Here is an 8,668-nt window from a genome sequence, read left to right on the forward strand (position 1 = left end):
GGGACAAGATGGACCCATGGTCTAATTTATTACAAGGCAGGTTCATATGACAAGACAGGTCCTGTAAAATTGTCCTAACCCACTTGGGCACTTTCTCAAAATAACCTGCCATAGAAGCTTCATCCCATAGCCAAACATGGCTCCTGCCATTTTGTCAGTTGCCAGAGCATTGTGTTCTAGGTTTGCCGGAATGGCAACTGATGCTCCGGGCTCTAGTGCCTCTGGAGAAAAATGGCTCCCTTGAAGGGTTGACTCTATGGTATTATGCCCTTCCCAAACTCTGATCTCTGAGGCTCTACCCACAAATCTCCAAGAATTTCCCAACTCAGAACTGGCAACCCTATCTAGTTATACTTTGTAGCTTTTGGAATTCACAGCTTCAAATCTGTGTCTTAAGATGAGTGGAGATGTTGTGTTAATGCTAGAATTTCATGCTTAGCAAAACTTGGAAAGCCAGTTAGAAAATATATGTATCTGCTGTAAAATAGACATGTACAAAACTACTTGTATATGATAGGTGCATTCCTAAACTCCTTGGTTTAAGCCACATGTCACTTAAAAGGGGGGGGGGAGGCTTGGCTCTCAGAAGGTGTCCGAAATGTATATTACATTGCCCTCTGCTGACTGGATCCAGAACTGATAGAAAGGGGAAAGTACACTGGAGAAACTTACTCACTTGAACTTGTCATTTGAGGACCAAACCATGTTTGGACTGCAGTTTTGAAAACCCCATCAGTCCACTTCTTTGCTGAAAAACAGTTTTCGGAGGAGCAGTCTTGAGCAGAGGAATCAGGTGAGGTGCTTGACCCTTTCCCCCGCATGCTGCTCTTCTGTAGCGACTTTCACTCTCACACACCCTTGCAGTCTCAGAAGTGTGTTTGCAAGGGCAAACACCCTCTGGAAGCCTGTGGGATGCAAAGCAGCTGAAAGGCAATTTCAGCAGAAAAGTGGCAGGCAGGGAAAAGAGGCTATTTCCACCCCTCCCCTCCCCATGCTGCTTGTCAGCATACAGGTGGCCCTCGAGGCTTTCTTACAGGTAAATGCGCATATGCTGTATTTTTGGCCTCAAAGGCGTAATGGACCAGGTGTCACTGGATCAAGAGGGTTCTAAAGCTAGCGGCAGTTCTCCTCACCTTTGTGAGTTCGCAATTCTGTGCTCTCATCTGTGACAGTTCCCGACCCTTTTCTCTGTGGCAGTGGTAGCTGAAGGGCAATTGCTTTACCCCATGGCCTATTTAAATCACAAAGCATGAGGGCAAGAGAAGAAGGGACAATCTGGCAGCAGAATATTTTCTCTAACGAAGGGCTGTTTGTGAAGTACCTGATCCCCTGCAGGGCTCAGCATCAAAGTGAGCCATGTCTTGTGATGCTGGCTCCTGTCACTGGTGTTTGAAAAAAAAACTATTGTATTTCCAGCTGCCTTGCACCTGTGTTCCTTCAATAGGGAACAACTACAGTCAGTGCATCTTTAAAAGTGTGCGAGGAGGCTAATAGAGTGCTGTGCCGTCAATGACAGGCCAGGGTCCCTACGCCGTTCAAGGAAAGGCTGAATTAGTTTCCTGCATCCTCTAAGCACTAGAAACTTAGGCCAGATGCAAAATTTCAAATCTTCTGGTGTACACAGCTAAATACTCACTAGACAAGCATGGTGGCAGCTTGAAATGGAAGAAATGAGTAAACATATAAGCAAGACAGATGTTGATTGTTAGGGCTTCAATGATACAGGGGAGATTCAGGCTGGTTATGGGAAAGGCTGGTTATGAAAGTTCTGTAAGTTGAATAGGCAAACAGACATAGTTGCCTTTCACAACTACATAGTGAACAACTGGCAACATTTACACAATGTTGGTGAATAGAAAAGTATTAGAATCTTCTCAATAGACACCCCCCCCTTCAATTTTTATAAAATAAGCCTAGAAGTCTCCGTGGTATATTTCCTGAGGTTCCCTGGCCCAAACAGGTTGTGACCATGGGGGGGGGTGTTTTATTTGGAGGGGGGTTCTCAGCCAGAAGCTGCTCTAGCCAAGACCACTGACCCCCATGCAAAGATGTTAATGAGTCTAAGAAAAGCCACTCTATCAGCCTGAGAACTGGCAGTGGCAGGTCAGATCTGGGAGGAATAAGGGATCTGCCTTCAGGCCACATTTCACATGCTTGAGTTTGCAACTGGTAGCAACTTTCCTTCAGATCAGTGAGACGCGATAGGAGCCATTTGTACCACAGTCTGCAAAGAACAGTCGTAGCAAAATCCTCAACTTTGTAACAAGCATTAAAGGAACAACAAGCTCAGGCTTACCGTTGCCAGCTCTCTTGGAGCCTTTTGCTTCTCCAAGGCCAGTTCACTTCTCCAAGGCCAGTTCAAAGAATACAGGGAGCTACTGAAGCATTCACACACCCTGAAAGAGACTCTAGGCCAACGGACTCTGCAGGGTTGTCTTTCGCTGTCTGTTGTTTCTCTTACTGGGATCCTGAGAAGAACGAACACCCAGGAATCAGGCTCCATTCCTTCTCGTTGCTTTCATCTCCCCCTCCTACTCTGCTCCTCAAGAGGCATCTTCCATTGTCGTTACACAGGGCAAGGGGGTGCCAGTCCTCTTGCCAACAAGTATTTGACATTTAAAAAATTAAAAGCACAAACTACAAAGGGACCAGAAGGAACCTTTGAAACAGGGTGAGATGTTTTATAAACTTTTCCGCACCCCACCCTCTCCATCCACTATGGTGTTCTCTATAGAATCTCAACATGGACTGTTTCATTCAAATAAAGCTGCAGTGTTTAAAAAAAAATGTGGTGTCTTTCAGGCTCATGTATTGCAAGCTTTGGCTTAATACCCCTAAACCCAAAAACCAGGCACTGAGGTGGGAGGGATGAGAGGCTCTGAAGTGACCTGAGAAATGTTTCTGGGCAACCCGTGCAGTCCAGGGGTAGCCTGGCCCTTTAACCTATGAAGAAATTTCCCCGGGGGCCCCTGGCAGGCTGGTGCAAGCACAGCCAAGGCCCAGAAGCTTTACCAGTCCTGGAGGGGCTACTCAGCTCAGGCCTGACCCATGGCTCCCACTGTGGGTACTGGCTCACAAGCTGCCTCGTCCTGTACTGCCATTAACTGTCCTGTAGCGTCCCATGGGCCGCTGGCTTGTTCCTGGGCCAGCTCTACTTCCCAGTCCCTCCTGGAGCACTGAAAACTTGCATGGGTCTTTAATTTCCCCAGATATTTTACCTTTGCTCCCAAACCCCTGTGTTGATTATCTATTGCAACACGGCAATCACTTTTAATATCAACCCTCACCCCTTTCTTCTAGCTAAGGGCTGCAGAGGCTGTTGTTGTCTTCCTTCCCTCCCTCATGCAGGCCTCTCCCTTGAGGGACTGGGCAGTTGCTTGAAAACAATTCCGGTTAATATGGAACATGCAGGGAGAATGAGAGTTCTCTTAACTTACCCGTCCAGTGCTCGGCACCTGTCTTCTGTCCCTGGAGCCCATCTGCTTTCCCTATATCTGGGAGAAGGGGGGGGGGTTCTGATTTTCCAGGATCTGCTCTCTGACATAGACATAGCACAGTGTTTACAGCCGCCTCAGGCTGGACACTCATTGATTCCGCAAGTCCCCTGAGGAAAGCGAGAGGTTCTGGAGGCTGGCCCGGCCACTTACTAGGTACGTGCTGATTCATTATGACACTGCTGCTGGAGGGTCATTCTGCTTTCTGTGAGACAAGAGTTTGATTACTGGCCCTGAACTTTTGACACGAAGGCTGGAAGGCACTGAAAGTACTGAGATCCTCCTCTACACAGCAGAATGGGTGGCGGTAGGCTGTCTGAGCCAACGCCACTGCGGATAACTTGATATCCCAGGGTCAAGCCAGATATAACAGCAGCAGACCATTCATAGTACAGAGCGTGAGGATGAGGGGATTTATTTTAGATTAAAGAGGCCTACGTACTCATTGTGGCACAGGTGAGAAAGCGGAACCCTCTATATAAGTGCTGTTTACCTCTCCTCCGTGTCTTCCCCCAAGCCCTTTACTCACAGTTAAGTTCACTTCCAGAACTGAAGGAGGGGGAAGCATCAGGGGGGCACAAACAAGAAGGGAGTTAAGCTGCAATCAGGAGAAGGGCTTGTCACTCCCCACCCACCGAGTCCTTGAACTCAAACGAAAAGTCAAGCTTCCCCCCCCCCTTCCCCTAGTCCCACCTACCGTGTTCCGTTTGGCCCATTGTCATAAGCCAGTTCCATCAAGGCACTTTGTTAACACCACTCAACACGGCTTTGTGAATTACTTCCAGCTGGAGAACGGTGCTCCTCTAGACAGATCAGATCCTTTTTCTCTGGAATATATTCATTCCATACACTGAACTGACAGTCACAAAAGGCTGATTCACACATTAACCTCTTAATGAGGTGCCATGTGTATAGAAGCCCCCAGGTACCTGTAGATTCCAACAGCTGTTGCAAACACCTGCCACTGAAGCATCTTCTCCTAGCTCTCCCTGCTGCTCTATGCTCCAGCCAAGAACAAATGTGGATGCTGTCACTACCATACAACACACTTGCCCACCTTTCATACAGCCTTCTTTTTTCTTGCTAGAGGGGACAAGGAAATCACTGGCCCCCCCACCCCACCATTCTCCTTCCTTGTTTTCTCTGGAGCCAGCTGCAATGGCCTACATACAGGAGAGGAAGAAACACAGTGAAGACATGGCCGTGAGAGGTGGTGACCATGACCTCTTTGTACCCTCCAACAAGAATAAGTAAAGCTAGTTCTGTAGTCTGGAGATCATTTGTGATTCGGGAAGATCTCCAGGACCCACCTTTAGGTTGGCAACCCTTGTCAGCATGCAAGGATGGACAGACAGACAGATAGTCACGAGGTTGAAACTGACCCTTATGGCATACTATTCTACCATACTGCTATTCCAGTTCATGAAGTTATTCAGTTCCTCCTGAAGAAATTCTTCTTCCTAAACAGGCTGCACGTGTGAGTGATGGGATGTATTAGGTTATAAAGTGATGTGCTGTAGGCAGGTGCGTCTGTTAGTTGGTCAGTTAATGACCATGTGTGCCGCAAATACCTTTGTAAACCTCCCTTTTTGCTCTCCCCAGATCCCAAGCATTCTTTTGGATCTTCTGAACTCAATTTAAGGGAAGAAAGTGTGGTGAGGCAAATCAATCTCTGAGAATGAAACCAACCTAGATTTCAAACACTCTGACCCTGTTTGCTTAACAAGCCCAAGAGAGGAAAACTAAGTGACTGGGAGACACAGGGAAGATTTATGAGCCGTGAGATAGCACTGGGATTTGCAGAGTCAGAGTAAAGTGACCTAAAAAAAAACAGAGAAGATTTATAAATGTGGCGTGTGCATTCAGCCTCTTATGAGCAGAAGAGGGATGTTGGGCCTTGGCTGTTCCCAAACACACACACACACACACACACACAGAGCACATTTATGCTTTTCAAGGTCCTGACTACTGGAACAGGAAAGCACTGACATGTCAGAGTTGCTGAGAAAATTCTGCCTGATGAAGCTTACAGGATAGACAGTCAACATTACTGAGTACATGGTAGGAACCTGCCCCTCGTTTAAACAACAACTCTTTCACCAGCTACAATCACATTTTCTGTGTTTCTTTTTCACATAAACACACAAGCACGCACACACACACACTGAAGAATGAATACATAAGTCAAAGTTTTGTCAAGAGACATGAAAGCCATGTTGCAAAAGGGTCCCTTCTTAGGGGCTTCTCCTTTGAGTATACTGCATCCCTCAGTTTAGATGAGCCTTTATTTATTGGCCTGAGAAGATGCCTAAGGGTTGCTTATGGTCTTTTGTGCTAATAGACATGCTGTAAGTGCACTAATATAGATCAGTTATGATACCTTGTCTTCACATAATAGAAGGGGGGAAGCCTACTGTATGGAAAAGGCACTGATAGGTTCTGTTTTCTCTTTTTAAAGAAGGGAGATGTATGTTCCAGTCCCAGTTCTGGACAGGAAAGATACTGAACTTTCAAAGGACTACATTCATGACAGCACATGTGGCTATTATTGCTGCAGTGGAAGGGTGTAGCCTTGCTTGTTTTGTTGTGGCCCAAACCCTAGATGACTGCATCCATGTTGCAGCATACTTCTTTACACGGGGAGCAATTAAAATGTAGAATTTGCTGCCAGAGGATGTAGTGATGACCACAGGCATAAAACAGCTTTAAAAGGGGATTGGATAGATCCGTGGAGTTTGGAGGATAGGTCTATCCGTGCCTACTAGCCATGTTGACTGAGGGGAATTTCCACATTCAGAAGCACTGAACCTCTGGATCCCAGTGCCAGGAGGCAACATTAGGAGACGGCCTCGGCCTCTATGCCCTGTTGTTGCCATCTAGAGGAACTGGTTGGCCACTGTGTACGATAGGCTGCTGAACTAGATGGACCACTGGTCTGATCCAGCAGGGCTCTTCTTATGTTCTTGGCACCAACCGCACAATCCTATGCAGAGCTACTCCAGTCTAAACCCATTGAACCCCTAGTTAGAATTGTTCTGTTAAGCCTCCAAAGAAGTGGCAATAAAGCCTTTTAGTCCCTCACACATTGGTTGCAGACATGGAAGAGGGGAGCTGTGTTGCTCATCACCAGTGATGTCACAGCCTCTGTCCACAACACTCATGCAACTACTTCCTACATTACACTCCCAAAAACAGTGGACAAGCAACATGGATTAAAGAACACATTTTCCCAGGGACAAAACATTGCTCTACAAGTGCTGAGGAAATTCAGTACCCTACAACAGAAGCACGATGCTGGAAAAAAGAAGTCTTGTCCCCTGCAGCCACCACAACAATTAGATTTATTTTGCTGAAACGTGACCACCTGGAAGCGCCTTTAATGCTCAAAGAGTAGTCTCCATATGACTTTGCCACAGATTGATAGAAAATGTGCCAGAAGCTTTTGGTTACTGTTGCTTAGGCTTCTCGCTCAGTGGCATCCATTTATCTTTTCAGACCAAGGCTGCTCCAGGGTCAGGATGCTGTGATGCTCAGGCTTTCATTAGAAACACAAACCCCATTCCTGGGATTTCCTCATCATGCTAATTCATGCCTGGTCCCCAACATCATGTATTTTCTCCAGTCCTCATGCTGGTCTCCCATCTCATATTCACTTATGTCCATCTGTCCTTTCTAAGTCTTTCCATCCCTGGTTCCCAAACACCCATTTGTTCTTATGATTTCCCTTAATCACGTGGCTGCTCACGTTGCACTAGTGGTAAGCCTGTCTTCTAGAGAAGACATACGATTATCATCTCTAGCATCTCATGGCCAGGAGATCCACTGCCTAGCATGAATTCTCAATGTATCTCTTGCTGGGCCTTCTGCTCAGGGAACTTTTGAAGGGGGAGGGGTCCTATCCATGAGATTCCCCTCCCAGCACTCTTCTTCCCTCACTAACATCCCATGCTGTCTTCACCAGCTGCTGTGGTACCTCTTTAATGAGGCCCCTCCTGACAAAACCAGCCATGGGAGAGTATCAAAAGTCCCTCGGGTGACATGAAAAGGTTGAGAGGGAAAGGTTGAGTGGCATACCTTATACACATTACTTATTTCCTTCACTATGTTTCTCCCCAGAATAAAACCGAAACAAATGGTGACCATATAAGCTAAGCTTGTTATTCCAATTTGGTCCTTGTATCTGTTCGACACCTTTATTATGCTTATTTGCTGCTCACCTTCTACCTATATGTATGGACTGGTAACTTCCATTTCAATATATCTGAAGAAGTGTGCACTGTGCAGGCACACGAAAGCTTATACCTTGAATAAAACTTTGTTGGTCTTAGAGGGACCCACTGGACTCTTTGTTCTTCACTTTATGGACATGGTGAGAGGTGACCACAAGACTAATGAGGCATGAAATTAGAAATGCTGCTTTGGAGCTGATCTGACAGGTTTTGATCAGGAAACTGGATCTCTGGAAAGTCTATGCGCTGCAGCTATGAACACAGAAGGGCTTTGGAAAAGATGCCTCTCTACTTGCTGTAGCAGCCCTGAACTCGGCAAAAGGAACGTTGGGTGCATCTCTTGGCACTGCATGGAATCAAATCAAGCAACATGTGAAGATCGGAACTGGCCACAAATCCCATGGGGTGTAATTCATCAGCAAGCAATTATTGCTGGAAGGGTCATGACCAACCAGTAGTGTTCTTCAGGCAGCAGTAAGGCTAATTCAAGGATGCCACATTTTGAAACTCCTGAAGGGTGAGAGGCCCTTGCCATGTTGGTGCCATTCAAAACCCTGTTTCCTCTGGTACAGACAAAGAGAGAAAGGCTGGGAGTGCACGTCATAGCCCTTTCCTCACCTTTCACCCTTCAGGTCATAATAGGTATTTTCTTTGCTAAGGTGGGAAGCTTAGGGGGTTGTTGTTTGTTTGTTTCCAAATAGCAACAGCTCTTGACCATCATAAAGACAACCACCTGTCACCATCTTTCAAAACAGGCAGTGGCGAATTAAATGCAAGTGGCTAGCACACCCTTTTGTTGTGTTTCTTCAGTAATGACTGGAATCAAGCATCACCAGCGCTACAGTGTGTGAATACAAAATGCAAGTACAGCTCACACATCCTGAAAAGAGGGACTGTGCACTACTTACACTTTGCTCTGTCGCATTCATGCTGTCAAGAGCCACT

Source organism: Gekko japonicus, unplaced genomic scaffold, assembly GCF_001447785.1.
Source record: "Gekko japonicus isolate JY-2015 unplaced genomic scaffold, Gekko_japonicus_V1.1 scaffold19, whole genome shotgun sequence".
NCBI classification, from domain to species: Eukaryota; Metazoa; Chordata; class Lepidosauria; order Squamata; family Gekkonidae; genus Gekko; species Gekko japonicus.